The sequence below is a fragment of the Schistocerca piceifrons genome, chromosome 9 (assembly GCF_021461385.2).
Source record: "Schistocerca piceifrons isolate TAMUIC-IGC-003096 chromosome 9, iqSchPice1.1, whole genome shotgun sequence".
Lineage (NCBI taxonomy): Eukaryota > Metazoa > Arthropoda > Insecta > Orthoptera > Acrididae > Schistocerca > Schistocerca piceifrons.
Genome location: NC_060146.1, coordinates 150354403 through 150373982, shown reverse-complemented (window position 1 = coordinate 150373982; position 19580 = coordinate 150354403).

Genomic DNA, 19580 nt, shown 5'->3' with positions numbered 1-19580 from the left:
GAAAACAACCACTGTCCCTGTGTGAGATGTTTCATGCATCAGGAGGCAACCTGTATTCATACTGTTCTTCCACTTGTGCCTCTAACACACGGTGCAAAGTTACTTGTGTTCTTCTTCTAACTGGTCTGATGTTTCAATGCCTTCAGTACAGCATCACTTTTGTATTTCTTCAAATGTCCATTCACACTTCTACCATCAAGGAGCAACATCAAACGTCTTCTTCACATTTCCACAGTAGAGGTTCACTTTCCACCTGTTGTTAGACAGTTGTTACCATGCTGCCATTTGCAAGTTCTTTCCAACAGCTAATGATGCAGGTGCACTCCATCAGACATGAACGTTATTCTCACAACACAGACTCACTCACGAAAAAATATCTGTTACTTGTAGTTATCACACGAGTAGCAGCAAACACATTAACAATGCGTATTAAAGAACTTGCCTACACAAAGAAAACAGAAGAAACCTTCACACTCGCCATTCTATCACGTACTGATCCTTAAATCAACCAAAAATCCACAAAAATTACACAGCAAAAATCCAAGAAGTAATGCAAACACACATTATTCGCCATACCTAGGACTTTCAAAATTCTCAACTCAAAATACATTCAGCCTTATCACCTGACACACACACACACACACACACACACACACACACACACACACACACACTCACACTTAAAACTCCATCGCAACGACAACTGCTGATGTATCACTGATGGGTTACACCTTTGAATTGAGCTACCCTCTGACAAATCTACAAAAGATGTCAATCAGTATATGAACTGAGCTGACATCCACAACTAGTGCCTCTTGGTTAATCATTAGATCTAACACAACAAAAATCTAACTGCCTTTACTATGCAGCACAATTCTCCAAATACTGTGATAACAAAACACAATCTCTATCAAAGACCACTTTCTCTGAAACAAAATCACTAAGTACAATTACCAAGTATCCATCCAATTTGGTTCCGTCCTACGCTGGATTAGTTGGCAGCTCAGCCCATGCTATTCCGCACAATCGGTTCCCGTCATTCTCACACGGCATCTCACTGAGAGAAACAATTGTCTCTCCAAGTTATAATCATTTAATTCTCACAACAAGAGAGAGTCTTCTGTGGGCTCTTTCTTCTCCCATCTAGTCACAAACGATGCTTTCACCTCAACAACGTATCAGCTCAATTCAACAGCAGAAACAAGTTCCATGTATTTCAATCCTCCTCAGGTTATTTTGTAATATGTGGCTCGCACCCACTTTCTGTTCAGCTCCATGTGCAATCCCAATCATTACTGAAAGGAGTAATTGATTGATCAACAGTTGCACATACTGGCCAACAGGCAAGGCATTAAGTTGACATCACATATGCTGTCATGTATTCATATTATCATTTAACCAAATGAACAACCAAATATTTTCTCACTATTATCCATAGAAGCATACACATTTTCTGATAACATTCCTACACTTTTCTAGAACAGTCATTAGCATGGTGTAACACAGAAATTGTATTCCGTATTAAAACACTAACCACATCACTGTAAATAGGACCAACTATCCAAAAATTAGCAACACATGCACTTACCTCGAAACTTCAACCTGTCACTCTGACACTGTCACATTCAAATTTACCCTCCACAAACTTTGCATACCTTCAAATACAACATGCACAATTAAATTTCAATCTCCCTCTCATTCCTTAAATAACTTTAGGACTCAACTTTTGTATCCAAACACTATTCCTTACCTCATCAACATTTCCTTTTGGTACTTCAATGTGCAGCAACTATTCTCCACTGCAAGTCTGCCTTCAGCATATGCTAATGATAACGCACTGCTTTGCTTCTTCACCGCATAAAAAATAGTAAATGGACCCGGCTCAGAAAAAGCACCAAACTATGAAATACGACTTCCAAACAAGCTTCAAAAACTCTTAGCTCTGCTCTCTCAAATTTCTCCAACGTATCACTGTGTGAAAACCTCACTGTCTTAATCCGCTATCGTTGAAATCGATAATATTCACTAGCATTGATCATCCTGTCAAAGCAAGACACGTATCACCAAGGCATGTTATATGTAAAACAAATGTTTCAAGCACTGCTATAATAACAACACACTGTACTCTACACTGCCACTTATTTACAACTGCAAATGACAGTTACTAATTCCTGTCAAGAATTTAAAACACTCATCATATACCTAATTAACACACATAGCCCGTGTCTTCAGTAAACTATGTCATTTTTCATAGTAGCTCTCTTCCCCCACCTAGTACTCAACTATTCATGAACACACAAAATACTGAACTCTGAGAGAACAACGCTATTCTCCACTAACTCTGTGCCACTTCTCACTGTATAAAGATGCAACGCCCTGTGCGTAAGATAGTACACCCAACTGAAAATAATCACACTAAACAGATCTGACTATATCAAAAGTACAAATTTAACAATAGCTAAGGACAACTAATAGTGATCCTTCACAATTTACTTAGCTCTTACACTAGTCAACGAATTCCACAAGCAAACTGCAAACATATTCACAAACCTTTACTTCCAATGGGAGCTGACACCAGTAGATACGTAGCTTGGCAACACATTGCAATTTGGGAGTCAACCTTGTATACAATTCCAATGCACAGTAATTGTAGTATCACTTGAATATATTCAGCCAGACGTCTTCTAGAAAACTTCCATTTCAAATCTCACTCTAGTGCCACATGGGGTTTCACATTCAATTATGGGATTGCGTTCATTTGTCTATATCGATATACACTGAAAATAGCTGCAATGAACATGTAAGACCCATTACGTTAGTAGCACACTGAGAAAATCTTCTCACATGGCCACCAGTTTAGTCTGCTCACTCAAAAAGTACGCACTCACTAACCTTCTGTGCAACAGCACTGTAGTCTGGCAGCTAATGTCATACAAATTCCAAGTGCCAGCTCGCAGACAATGTCATGACATTCAAGAGCTTGCGATTAACAGCAACTTAATCTCATTGCCATTCCACAAACACTTGCCAAATGAAATCTCCAAAACTCAACAGGATATATCTCTTTTGTTCAAAACTCATTTCCAAGCATTCATGACATAACTTCTTTCAAATCTCTGTCCAATAATCTGTGTTCTCAAAGCATTGTATGTCTTTTTCTGGAAGAGGATATCAATACACAAGCAAAACTAACACAAATTAGCCTGCATAAAGAAAACAACCACTGTCCCTGTGTGAGATGTTTCATGCATCAGGAGGCAACCTGTATTCATACTGTTCTTCCACTTGTGCCTCTAACACACGGTGCAAAGTTACTTGTGTTCTTCTTCTAACTGGTCTGATGTTTCAATGCCTTCAGTACAGCATCACTTTTGTATTTCTTCAAATGTCCATTCACACTTCTACCATCAAGGAGCAACATCAAACGTCTTCTTCACATTTCCACAGTAGAGGTTCACTTTCCACCTGTTGTTAGACAGTTGTTACCATGCTGCCATTTGCAAGTTCTTTCCAACAGCTAATGATGCAGGTGCACTCCATCAGACATGAACGTTATTCTCACAACACAGACTCACTCACGAAAAAATATCTGTTACTTGTAGTTATCACACGAGTAGCAGCAAACACCTTAACAATGCGTATTAAAGAACTTGCCTACACAAAGAAAACAGAAGAAACCTTCACACTCGCCATTCTATCACGTACTGATCCTTAAATCAACCAAAAATCCACAAAAATTACACAGCAAAAATCCAAGAAGTAATGCAAACACACATTATTTGCCATACCTAGGACTTTCAAAATTCTCAACTCAAAATACATTCAGCCTTATCACCTGACACACACACACACACACACACACACACACACACACACACTTAAAACTCCATCGCAACGACAACTGCTGATGTATCACTGATGGGTTACACCTTTGAATTGAGCTACCCTCTGACAAATCTACAAAAGATGTCAATCAGTATATGAACTGAGCTGACATCCACAACTAGTGCCTCTTGGTTAATCATTAGATCTAACACAACAAAAATCTAACTGCCTTTACTATGCAGCACAATTCTCCAAATACTGTGATAACAAAACACAATCTCTATCAAAGACCACTTTCTCTGAAACAAAATCACTAAGTACAATTACCAAGTATCCATCCAATTTGGTTCCGTCCTACGCTGGATTAGTTGGCAGCTCAGCCCATGCTATTCCGCACAATCGGTTCCCGTCATTCTCACACGGCATCTCACTGAGAGAAACAATTGTCTCTCCAAGTTATAATCATTTAATTCTCACAACAAGAGAGAGTCTTCTGTGGGCTCTTTCTTCTCCCATCTAGTCACAAACGATGCTTTCACCTCAACAACGTATCAGCTCAATTCAACAGCAGAAACAAGTTCCATGTATTTCAATCCTCCTCAGGTTATTTTGTAATATGTGGCTCGCACCCACTTTCTGTTCAGCTCCATGTGCAATCTCAATCATTACTGAAAGGAGTAATTGATTGATCAACAGTTGCACATACTGGCCAACAGGCAAGGCATTAAGTTGACATCACATATGCTGTCATGTATTCATATTATCATTTAACCAAATGAACAACCAAATATTTTCTCACTATTATCCATAGAAGCATACACATTTTCTGATAACATTCCTACACTTTTCTAGAACAGTCATTAGCATGGTGTAACACAGAAATTGTATTCCGTATTAAAACACTAACCACATCACTGTAAATAGGACCAACTATCCAAAAATTAGCAAGACATGCACTTACCTCGAAACTTCAACCTGTCACTCTGACACTGTCACATTCAAATTTACCCTCCACAAACTTTGCATACCTTCAAATACAACATGCACAATTAAATTTCAATCTCCCTCTCATTCCTTAAATAACTTTAGGACTAAACTTTTGTATCCAAACACTATTCCTTACCTCATCAACATTTCCTTTTGGTACTTCAATGTGCAGCAACTATTCTCCACTGCAAGTCTGCCTTCAGCATATGCTAATGATAACGCACTGCTTTGCTTCTTCACCGCATAAAAAATAGTAAATGGACCCGGCTCAGAAAAAGCACCAAACTATGAAATACGACTTCCAAACAAGCTTCAAAAACTCTTAGCTCTGCTCTCTCAAATTTCTCCAACGTATCACTGTGTGAAAACCTCACTGTCTTAATCCGCTATCGTTGAAATCGATAATATTCACTAGCATTGATCATCCTGTCAAAGCAAGACACGTATCACCAAGGCATGTTATATGTAAAACAAATGTTTCAAGCACTGCTATAATAACAACACACTGTACTCTACACTGCCACTTATTTACAACTGCAAATGACAGTTACTAATTCCTGTCAAGAATTTAAAACACTCATCATATACCTAATTAACACACATAGCCCGTGTCTTCAGTAAACTATGTCATTTTTCATAGTAGCTCTCTTCCCCCACCTAGTACTCAACTATTCATGAACACACAAAATACTGAACTCTGAGAGAACAACGCTATTCTCCACTAACTCTGTGCCACTTCTCACTGTATAAAGATGCAACGCCCTGTGCTTAAGATAGTACACCCAACTGCAAATAATCACACTAAACAGATCTGACTATATCAAAAGTACAAATTTAACAATAGCTAAGGACAACTAATAGTGATCCTTCACAATTTACTTAGCTCTTACACTAGTCAACGAATTCCACAAGCAAACTGCAAACATATTCACAAACCTTTACTTCCAATGGGAGCTGACACCAGTAGATACATAGCTTGGCAACACATTGCAATTTGGGAGTCAACCTTGTATACAATTCCAATGCACAGTAATTGTAGTATCACTTGAATATATTCAGCCAGACGTCTTCTAGAAAACTTCCATTTCAAATCTCACTCTAGTGCCACATGGGGTTTCACATTCAATTATGGGATTGCGTTCATTTGTCTATATCGATATACACTGAAAATAGCTGCAATGAACATGTAAGACCCATTACGTTAGTAGCACACTGAGAAAATCTTCTCACATGGCCACCAGTTTAGTCTGCTCACTCAAAAAGTACGCACTCACTAACCTTCTGTGCAACAGCACTGTAGTCTGGCAGCTAATGTCATACAAATTCCAAGTGCCAGCTCGCAGACAATGTCATGACATTCAAGAGCTTGCGATTAACAGCAACTTAATCTCATTGCCATTCCACAAACACTTGCCAAATGAAATCTCCAAAACTCAACAGGATATATCTCTTTTGTTCAAAACTCATTTCCAAGCATTCATGACATAACTTCTTTCAAATCTCTGTCCAATAATCTGTGTTCTCAAAGCATTGTATGTCTTTTTCTGGAAGAGGATATCAATACACAAGCAAAACTAACACAAATTAGCCTGCATAAAGAAAACAACCACTGTCCCTGTGTGAGATGTTTCATGCATCAGGAGGCAACCTGTATTCATACTGTTCTTCCACTTGTGCCTCTAACACACGGTGCAAAGTTACTTGTGTTCTTCTTCTAACTGGTCTGATGTTTCAATGCCTTCAGTACAGCATCACTTTTGTATTTCTTCAAATGTCCATTCACACTTCTACCATCAAGGAGCAACATCAAACGTCTTCTTCACATTTCCACAGTAGAGGTTCACTTTCCACCTGTTGTTAGACAGTTGTTACCATGCTGCCATTTGCAAGTTCTTTCCAACAGCTAATGATGCAGGTGCACTCCATCAGACATGAACGTTATTCTCACAACACAGACTCACTCACGAAAAAATATCTGTTACTTGTAGTTATCACACGAGTAGCAGCAAACACCTTAACAATGCGTATTAAAGAACTTGCCTACACAAAGAAAACAGAAGAAACCTTCACACTCGCCATTCTATCACGTACTGATCCTTAAATCAACCAAAAATCCACAAAAATTACACAGCAAAAATCCAAGAAGTAATGCAAACACACATTATTCGCCATACCTAGGACTTTCAAAATTCTCAACTCAAAATACATTCAGCCTTATCACCTGACACACACACACACACACACACACACACACACACACACACACACACACACACACACACTCACTCACACTTAAAACTCCATCGCAACGACAACTGCTGATGTATCACTGATGGGTTACACCTTTGAATTGAGCTACCCTCTGACAAATCTACAAAAGATGTCAATCAGTATATGAACTGAGCTGACATCCACAACTAGTGCCTCTTGGTTAATCATTAGATCTAACACAACAAAAATCTAACTGCCTTTACTATGCAGCACAATTCTCCAAATACTGTGATAACAAAACACAATCTCTATCAAAGACCACTTTCTCTGAAACAAAATCACTAAGTACAATTACCAAGTATCCATCCAATTTGGTTCCGTCCTACGCTGGATTAGTTGGCAGCTCAGCCCATGCTATTCCGCACAATCGGTTCCCGTCATTCTCACACGGCATCTCACTGAGAGAAACAATTGTCTCTCCAAGTTATAATCATTTAATTCTCACAACAAGAGAGAGTCTTCTGTGGGCTCTTTCTTCTCCCATCTAGTCACAAACGATGCTTTCACCTCAACAACGTATCAGCTCAATTCAACAGCAGAAACAAGTTCCATGTATTTCAATCCTCCTCAGGTTATTTTGTAATATGTGGCTCGCACCCACTTTCTGTTCAGCTCCATGTGCAATCCCAATCATTACTGAAAGGAGTAATTGATTGATCAACAGTTGCACATACTGGCCAACAGGCAAGGCATTAAGTTGACATCACATATGCTGTCATGTATTCATATTATCATTTAACCAAATGAACAACCAAATATTTTCTCACATCCATAGAAGCATACACATTTTCTGATAACATTCCTACACTTTTCTAGAACAGTCATTAGCATGGTGTAACACAGAAATTGTATTCCGTATTAAAACACTAACCACATCACTGTAAATAGGACCAACTATCCAAAAATTAGCAAGACATGCACTTACCTCGAAACTTCAACCTGTCACTCTGACACTGTCACATTCAAATTTACCCTCCACAAACTTTGCATACCTTCAAATACAACATGCACAATTAAATTTCAATCTCCCTCTCATTCCTTAAATAACTTTAGGACTAAACTTTTGTATCCAAACACTATTCCTTACCTCATCAACATTTCCTTTTGGTACTTCAATGTGCAGCAACTATTCTCCACTGCAAGTCTGCCTTCAGCATATGCTAATGATAACGCACTGCTTTGCTTCTTCACCGCATAAAAAATAGTAAATGGACCCGGCTCAGAAAAAGCACCAAACTATGAAATACGACTTCCAAACAAGCTTCAAAAACTCTTAGCTCTGCTCTCTCAAATTTCTCCAACGTATCACTGTGTGAAAACCTCACTGTCTTAATCCGCTATCGTTGAAATCGATAATATTCACTAGCATTGATCATCCTGTCAAAGCAAGACACGTATCACCAAGGCATGTTATATGTAAAACAAATGTTTCAAGCACTGCTATAATAACAACACACTGTACTCTACACTGCCACTTATTTACAACTGCAAATGACAGTTACTAATTCCTGTCAAGAATTTAAAACACTCATCATATACCTAATTAACACACATAGCCCGTGTCTTCAGTAAACTATGTCATTTTTCATAGTAGCTCTCTTCCCCCACCTAGTACTCAACTATTCATGAACACACAAAATACTGAACTCTGAGAGAACAACGCTATTCTCCACTAACTCTGTGCCACTTCTCACTGTATAAAGATGCAACGCCCTGTGCTTAAGATAGTACACCCAACTGCAAATAATCACACTAAACAGATCTGACTATATCAAAAGTACAAATTTAACAATAGCTAAGGACAACTAATAGTGATCCTTCACAATTTACTTAGCTCTTACACTAGTCAACGAATTCCACAAGCAAACTGCAAACATATTCACAAACCTTTACTTCCAATGGGAGCTGACACCAGTAGATACGTAGCTTGGCAACACATTGCAATTTGGGAGTCAACCTTGTATACAATTCCAATGCACAGTAATTGTAGTATCACTTGAATATATTCAGCCAGACGTCTTCTAGAAAACTTCCATTTCAAATCTCACTCTAGTGCCACATGGGGTTTCACATTCAATTATGGGATTGCGTTCATTTGTCTATATCGATATACACTGAAAATAGCTGCAATGAACATGTAAGACCCATTACGTTAGTAGCACACTGAGAAAATCTTCTCACATGGCCACCAGTTTAGTCTGCTCACTCAAAAAGTACGCACTCACTAACCTTCTGTGCAACAGCACTGTAGTCTGGCAGCTAATGTCATACAAATTCCAAGTGCCAGCTCGCAGACAATGTCATGACATTCAAGAGCTTGCGATTAACAGCAACTTAATCTCATTGCCATTCCACAAACACTTGCCAAATGAAATCTCCAAAACTCAACAGGATATATCTCTTTTGTTCAAAACTCATTTCCAAGCATTCATGACATAACTTCTTTCAAATCTCTGTCCAATGATCTGTGTTCTCAAAGCATTGTATGTCTTTTTCTGGAAGAGGATATCAATACACAAGCAAAACTAACACAAATTAGCCTGCATAAAGAAAACAACCACTGTCCCTGTGTGAGATGTTTCATGCATCAGGAGGCAACCTGTATTCATACTGTTCTTCCACTTGTGCCTCTAACACACGGTGCAAAGTTACTTGTGTTCTTCTTCTAACTGGTCTGATGTTTCAATGCCTTCAGTACAGCATCACTTTTGTATTTCTTCAAATGTCCATTCACACTTCTACCATCAAGGAGCAACATCAAACGTCTTCTTCACATTTCCACAGTAGAGGTTCACTTTCCACCTGTTGTTAGACAGTTGTTACCATGCTGCCATTTGCAAGTTCTTTCCAACAGCTAATGATGCAGGTGCACTCCATCAGACATGAACGTTATTCTCACAACACAGACTCACTCACGAAAAAATATCTGTTACTTGTAGTTATCACACGAGTAGCAGCAAACACATTAACAATGCGTATTAAAGAACTTGCCTACACAAAGAAAACAGAAGAAACCTTCACACTCGCCATTCTATCACGTACTGATCCTTAAATCAACCAAAAATCCACAAAAATTACACAGCAAAAATCCAAGAAGTAATGCAAACACACATTATTCGCCATACCTAGGACTTTCAAAATTCTCAACTCAAAATACATTCAGCCTTATCACCTGACACACACACACACACACACACACACACACACACACACTCACACTTAAAACTCCATCGCAACGACAACTGCTGATGTATCACTGATGGGTTACACCTTTGAATTGAGCTACCCTCTGACAAATCTACAAAAGATGTCAATCAGTATATGAACTGAGCTGACATCCACAACTAGTGCCTCTTGGTTAATCATTAGATCTAACACAACAAAAATCTAACTGCCTTTACTATGCAGCACAATTCTCCAAATACTGTGATAACAAAACACAATCTCTATCAAAGACCACTTTCTCTGAAACAAAATCACTAAGTACAATTACCAAGTATCCATCCAATTTGGTTCCGTCCTACGCTGGATTAGTTGGCAGCTCAGCCCATGCTATTCCGCACAATCGGTTCCCGTCATTCTCACACGGCATCTCACTGAGAGAAACAATTGTCTCTCCAAGTTATAATCATTTAATTCTCACAACAAGAGAGAGTCTTCTGTGGGCTCTTTCTTCTCCCATCTAGTCACAAACGATGCTTTCACCTCAACAACGTATCAGCTCAATTCAACAGCAGAAACAAGTTCCATGTATTTCAATCCTCCTCAGGTTATTTTGTAATATGTGGCTCGCACCCACTTTCTGTTCAGCTCCATGTGCAATCCCAATCATTACTGAAAGGAGTAATTGATTGATCAACAGTTGCACATACTGGCCAACAGGCAAGGCATTAAGTTGACATCACATATGCTGTCATGTATTCATATTATCATTTAACCAAATGAACAACCAAATATTTTCTCACATCCATAGAAGCATACACATTTTCTGATAACATTCCTACACTTTTCTAGAACAGTCATTAGCATGGTGTAACACAGAAATTGTATTCCGTATTAAAACACTAACCACATCACTGTAAATAGGACCAACTATCCAAAAATTAGCAAGACATGCACTTACCTCGAAACTTCAACCTGTCACTCTGACACTGTCACATTCAAATTTACCCTCCACAAACTTTGCATACCTTCAAATACAACATGCACAATTAAATTTCAATCTCCCTCTCATTCCTTAAATAACTTTAGGACTAAACTTTTGTATCCAAACACTATTCCTTACCTCATCAACATTTCCTTTTGGTACTTCAATGTGCAGCAACTATTCTCCACTGCAAGTCTGCCTTCAGCATATGCTAATGATAACGCACTGCTTTGCTTCTTCACTGCATAAAAAATAGTAAATGGACCCGGCTCAGAAAAAGCACCAAACTATGAAATACGACTTCCAAACAAGCTTCAAAAACTCTTAGCTCTGCTCTCTCAAATTTCTCCAACGTATCACTGTGTGAAAACCTCACTGTCTTAATCCGCTATCGTTGAAATCGATAATATTCACTAGCATTGATCATCCTGTCAAAGCAAGACACGTATCACCAAGGCATGTTATATGTAAAACAAATGTTTCAAGCACTGCTATAATAACAACACACTGTACTCTACACTGCCACTTATTTACAACTGCAAATGACAGTTACTAATTCCTGTCAAGAATTTAAAACACTCATCATATACCTAATTAACACACATAGCCCGTGTCTTCAGTAAACTATGTCATTTTTCATAGTAGCTCTCTTCCCCCACCTAGTACTCAACTATTCATGAACACACAAAATACTGAACTCTGAGAGAACAACGCTATTCTCCACTAACTCTGTGCCACTTCTCACTGTATAAAGATGCAACGCCCTGTGCTTAAGATAGTACACCCAACTGCAAATAATCACACTAAACAGATCTGACTATATCAAAAGTACAAATTTAACAATAGCTAAGGACAACTAATAGTGATCCTTCACAATTTACTTAGCTCTTACACTAGTCAACGAATTCCACAAGCAAACTGCAAACATATTCACAAACCTTTACTTCCAATGGGAGCTGACACCAGTAGATACGTAGCTTGGCAACACATTGCAATTTGGGAGTCAACCTTGTATACAATTCCAATGCACAGTAATTGTAGTATCACTTGAATATATTCAGCCAGACGTCTTCTAGAAAACTTCCATTTCAAATCTCACTCTAGTGCCACATGGGGTTTCACATTCAATTATGGGATTGCGTTCATTTGTCTATATCGATATACACTGAAAATAGCTGCAATGAACATGTAAGACCCATTACGTTAGTAGCACACTGAGAAAATCTTCTCACATGGCCACCAGTTTAGTCTGCTCACTCAAAAAGTACGCACTCACTAACCTTCTGTGCAACAGCACTGTAGTCTGGCAGCTAATGTCATACAAATTCCAAGTGCCAGCTCGCAGACAATGTCATGACATTCAAGAGCTTGGGATTACCAGCAACTTAATCTCATTGCCATTCCACAAACACTTGCCAAATGAAATCTCCAAAACTCAACAGGATATATCTCTTTTGTTCAAAACTCATTTCCAAGCATTCATGACATAACTTCTTTCAAATCTCTGTCCAATAATCTGTGTTCTCAAAGCATTGTATGTCTTTTTCTGGAAGAGGATATCAATACACAAGCAAAACTAACACAAATTAGCCTGCATAAAGAAAACAACCACTGTCCCTGTGTGAGATGTTTCATGCATCAGGAGGCAACCTGTATTCATACTGTTCTTCCACTTGTGCCTCTAACACACGGTGCAAAGTTACTTGTGTTCTTCTTCTAACTGGTCTGATGTTTCAATGCCTTCAGTACAGCATCACTTTTGTATTTCTTCAAATGTCCATTCACACTTCTACCATCAAGGAGCAACATCAAACGTCTTCTTCACATTTCCACAGTAGAGGTTCACTTTCCACCTGTTGTTAGACAGTTGTTACCATGCTGCCATTTGCAAGTTCTTTCCAACAGCTAATGATGCAGGTGCACTCCATCAGACATGAACGTTATTCTCACAACACAGACTCACTCACGAAAAAATATCTGTTACTTGTAGTTATCACACGAGTAGCAGCAAACACATTAACAATGCGTATTAAAGAACTTGCCTACACAAAGAAAACAGAAGAAACCTTCACACTCGCCATTCTATCACGTACTGATCCTTAAATCAACCAAAAATCCACAAAAATTACACAGCAAAAATCCAAGAAGTAATGCAAACACACATTATTCGCCATACCTAGGACTTTCAAAATTCTCAACTCAAAATACATTCAGCCTTATCACCTGACACACACACACACACACACACACACACACACACACACACACACACACACACACTTAAAACTCCATCGCAACGACAACTGCTGATGTATCACTGATGGGTTACACCTTTGAATTGAGCTACCCTCTGACAAATCTACAAAAGATGTCAATCAGTATATGAACTGAGCTGACATCCACAACTAGTGCCTCTTGGTTAATCATTAGATCTAACACAACAAAAATCTAACTGCCTTTACTATGCAGCACAATTCTCCAAATACTGTGATAACAAAACACAATCTCTATCAAAGACCACTTTCTCTGAAACAAAATCACTAAGTACAATTACCAAGTATCCATCCAATTTGGTTCCGTCCTACGCTGGATTAGTTGGCAGGTCAGCCCATGCTATTCCGCACAATCGGTTCCCGTCATTCTCACACGGCATCTCACTGAGAGAAACAATTGTCTCTCCAAGTTATAATCATTTAATTCTCACAACAAGAGAGAGTCTTCTGTGGGCTCTTTCTTCTCCCACCTAGTCACAAACGATGCTTTCACCTCAACAACGTATCAGCTCAATTCAACAGCAGAAACAAGTTCCATGTATTTCAATCCTCCTCAGGTTATTTTGTAATATGTGGCTCGCACCCACTTTCTGTTCCGCTCCATGTGCAATCCCAATCATTACTGAAAGGAGTAATTGATTGATCAACAGTTGCACATACTGGCCAACAGGCAAGGCATTAAGTTGACATCACATATGCTGTCATGTATTCATATTATCATTTAACCAAATGAACAACCAAATATTTTCTCACTATTATCCATAGAAGCATACACATTTTCTGATAACATTCCTACACTTTTCTAGAACAGTCATTAGCATGGTGTAACACAGAAATTGTATTCCGTATTAAAACACTAACCACATCACTGTAAATAGGACCAACTATCCAAAAATTAGCAACACATGCACTTACCTCGAAACTTCAACCTGTCACTCTGACACTGTCACATTCAAATTTACCCTCCACAAACTTTGCATACCTTCAAATACAACATGCACAATTAAATTTCAATCTCCCTCTCATTCCTTAAATAACTTTAGGACTCAACTTTTGTATCCAAACACTATTCCTTACCTCATCAACATTTCCTTTTGGTACTTCAATGTGCAGCAACTATTCTCCACTGCAAGTCTGCCTTCAGCATATGCTAATGATAACGCACTGCTTTGCTTCTTCACCGCATAAAAAATAGTAAATGGACCCGGCTCAAGAAAAGCACCAAACTATGAAATACGACTTCCAAACAAGCTTCAAAAACTCTTAGCTCTGCTCTCTCAAATTTCTCCAACGTATCACTGCGTGAAAACCTCACTGTCTTAATCCGCTATCGGTGAAATCGATAATATTCACTAGCATTGATCATCCTGTCAAAGCAAGACACGTATCACCAAGGCATGTTATATGTAAAACAAATGTTTCAAGCACTGCTATAATAACAACACACTGTACTCTACACTGCCACTCATTTACAACTGGAAATGACAGTTACTAATTCTTGTCAAGAATTTCAAACACTCATCATATACCTAATTAACACACACAGCCCGTGTCTTAAGTAAAATATGTCATTTTTCATAGTAGCTCTCTTCCCCCACCTAGTACTCAACTATTCATGAACACACAAAATACTGAACTCTGAGAGAACAACGCTATTCTCCACTAACTCTGTGCCACTTCTCACTGTATAAAGATGCAACGCCCTGTGCTTAAGATAGTACACCCAACTGCAAATAATCACACTAAACAGATCTGACTATATCAAAAGTACAAATTTAACAATAGCTAAGGACAACTAATAGTGATCCTTCACAATTTACTTAGCTCCTACACTAGTCAACGAATTCCACAAGCAAACTGCAAACATATTCACAAACCTTTACTTCCAATGGGAGCTGACACCAGTAGATACGTAGCTTGGCAACACATTGCAATTTGGGAGTCAACCTTGTATACAATTCCAATGCACAGTAATTGTAGTATCACTTGAATATATTCAGCCAGACGTCTTCTAGAAAACTTCCATTTCAAATCTCACTCTAGTGCCACATGGGGTTTTCACATTCAATTATGGGATTGCGTTCATTTGTCTATATCGATATACACTGAAAATAGCGGCAATAAACATGTAAGACCCATTATGTTAGTAGCACACTGAGAAAATCATCTCACATGGCCACCAGTTTAGTCTGCTCACTCAAAAAGTACACACTCACTAACCTTCTGTGCAACAGCACTGTAGTCTGGCAGCTAATGTCATACAAATTCCAAGTGCCAGCTCGCAGACAATGTCATGACATTCAAGAGCTTGGGATTAACAGCAACTTAATCTCATTGCCATTCCACAAACACTTGCCAAATGAAATCTCCAAAACTCAACAGGATATATCTCTTTTGTTCAAAACTCATTTCCAAGCATTCATGACATAACTTCTTTCAAATGTCTGTCCAATAATCTGTGTTCTCAAACAAAGCATTGTATGTCTTTTTCTGGAAGAGGATATCAATACACAAGCAAAACTAACACAAATTAGCCTGCATCAAGAAAACAACCACTGTCCCTGTGTGAGATGTTTCATGCATCAGGAGGCAACCTGTATTCATACTGTTCTTCCACTTGTGCCTCTAACACACGGTGCAAAGTTACTTGTGTTCTTCTTCTAACTGGTCTGATGTTTCAATGCCTTCAGTACAGCATCACTTTTGTATTTCTTCAAATGTCCATTCACACTTCTACCATCAAGGAGCAACATCAAACGTCTTCTTCACATTTCCACAGTAGAGGTTCACTTTCCACCTGTTGTTAGACAGTTGTTACCATGCTGCCATTTGCAAGTTCTTTCCAACAGCTAATGATGCAGGTGCACTCCATCAGACATGAACGTTATTCTCACAACACAGACTCACCCACGAAAAAATATCTGTTACTTGTAGTTATCACACGAGTAGCAGCAAACACATTAACAATGCGTATTAAAGAACTTGCCTACACAAAGGAAACAGAAGAAACCTTCACACTCGCCATTCTATCACGTACTGATCCTTAAATCAACCAAAAATCCACAAAAATTACACAGCAAAAATCCAAGAAGTAATGCAAACACACATTATTCGCCATACCTAGGACTTTCAAAATTCTCAACTCAAAATACATTCAGCCTTATCACCTGACACACACACACACACACACACACACACACACACACACACACACACAAAAAAACTCCATCGCAACGACAACTGCTGATGTATCACTGATGGGTTACACCTTTGAATTGAGCTACCCTCTGACAAATCTACAAAAGATGTCAATCAGTATATGAACTGAGCTGACATCCACAACTAGTGCCTCTTGGTTAATCATTAGATCTAACACAACAAAAATCTAACTGCCTTTACTATGCAGCACAATTCTCCAAATACTGTGATAACAAAACACAATCTCTATCAAAGACCACTTTCTCTGAAACAAAATCACTAAGTACAATTACCAAGTATCCATCCAATTTGGTTCCGTCCTACGCTGGATTAGTTGGCAGCTCAGCCCATGCTATTCCGCACAATCGGTTCCCGTCATTCTCACACGGCATCTCACTGAGAGAAACAATTGTCTCTCCAAGTTATAGTCATTTAATTCTCACAACAAGAGAGTGTCTTCTGTGGGCTCTTTCTTCTCCCATCTAGTCACAAACGATGCTTTCACCTCAACAACTTATCAGCTCAATTCAACAGCAGAAACAAGTTCCATGTATTTCAATCCTCCTCAGGTTATTTTGTAATATGTGGCTTGCACCCACTTTCTGTTCAGCTCCATGTGCAATCCCATCATTACTGAAAGGAGTAATTGATTCATCAACAGTTGCACATACTGGCCAACAGGCAAGGCTTAATGATTAGGTCTAATATAACAAAACTGTAACTGCCATCACTATGCATTATTCTCCAAATACCGTAATAGCAAAACTATCACTGACAATTTTCTCTGAAACAATATCAGTGTTTTCAGTTACCAAGTATCGGTGCTAACTGGTTTGGTCCTATGCTGCATTTGTTGGCAGCTCAGCTCATGTTGTTGAACAGAATGAATTGCTGCCGTCGTCATGCTGTGAGCTCACTGAGCGAAACAACTGTGTATCAAATTTATAAATAAGTGGCACAACAGGGGATAGTGTTACGATGGCAAGTCCTTCCCACACTGAATTGCCAACAATGCTTTAACCTCAATTTATCAGCTCAGTTTCTTTGCAGACCTAAGTTTGGTCTAATGTTCGATTCTCGTCAATTTTCTTGTAATAAGTGGTTCTCAGTCACTTTCCATTGATCTTCACGTGCAATTGTGTCATTGGTTAAAGGGAAATTTAACTGATAATCAGTCGCACATACCGGCCGTCAGACCCCTCTATTAATGAGGCAGTAGATGTGACTTATTTGTATTATCTACGTAAGTTAACAGAACAAAAACTTGCTTGCAAACATGAACAGAAACAAAAAATATTTCTGACATTTTCTAGGAAGCAACTTGTACGTATCGTTTCTCAACTCTTCTCCCTCCACACCTTTGAATGCTTCTATGAGTGTCATTGATTTATAGATTTATCTGCTATCACTATGTAACTTCACAGCTCTTTTTTTTCTGCAATTGTGTTTAATTTTGCCGGAGGGGGAGATCGTGTTTGTTTTCTTCCTTACTCTAGTTGCAGCAAAGTAATCAATGCCGTGCAGTTATCCAAATAATCATCGTTTCATCTGCTAATTCAACCTGCACTGTTGCAACAGACATAAGTGAGTTTTATCAGGAGCCCCACAAGCAATGAGAATTTTCAATCTATTAATATATTATTTCAGCTATTACTCCACTCTGTTCCTGTATTATCACTAGATATACTGTACTAAGCTTTTGCTGTCTAGAATTTTTCTATTACCTCATGAGGGATAATCACCACTCACAGCATACCTGCTTTCAATTCTATTTAGTTGCTTTACAGAAGAAACATTTGTAACAATGCATATCGAACCTGAAGATAGGGAGGGAGGGACCTACATATGTCTTATTTTAATTTGTTCTTCAGGGCATCTGTGCACCTAGTACACACTGAAATCACTGCCAGAATTCTGAAGCACACCACTACAGACCGATTTACAAAGTAACTTGATTTCAGCAGCAGCGGAAACATTTGTAGCCGTTTTCTGTATTGGCTCCACACAAATGTAACAGTTCTACTGCTGCAAAACATGTGGTACTGTGTTATACTCCACTTTCGTAATGTGCCACGATGCTTTGACCCAGGACACTACAGTAACACTGCAGCATTGTGTGTGTGTGTGTTTTTTGCTTCAACTAAAGAGCCAATGATATTCACTCCCTGTCCAAGGTAATACTTGAGGCTGTCGTTACAATGGAGGGTATATATACAAGCTCAATGAGTTGAGATTGTGTACCAAACCAAATAACTGTACATGCATGTCAACAATGGACAATACCTCTACTTACCTGTTTTTAATATAAAAACATCTGCTGCTGTCCTTGTACGATAGCTCGTGTTTGAATTATTAGATACAGACTATTATACAACTGTGACAAATTCATAAAGATTCTTTGTATTAAAATTATGAAGCATCATTTTGATGGAATGCAGTTTACACAATATGAACCTATACTGAATACAATGCTACTTAACGAATGTCTCCTAAAGGTGCCTACTGCATTATTCTTTTACCTAAAAATCTGAAAAGTTGTGAAAATGTTCTTATGAGATCAAAATACAATTTTAATTACTTTTATTGATATTTTTAAGTGCGTGTATGCAATTCATTCATATTGCCATTTGTTTTATTCTTCTTGCAGATGCCACCTATTTGTTAGTTTAATAATCACAATGCTAATTTATTTATTTTGTTGGAGAAACATTGTCAGTACAGTCTGTAGGATTGCACCTTATGTACCCAGAACTGGTTAACTGCAAATCACTTTGTATTCTTCAAATATGGGAGCCCTGTTTCATCAAAATGTTTAGCTGTGCAAGAATTACCAAGTCTGTCTACTTCCACATCTGACACATACAGGCACAACAGTGCTG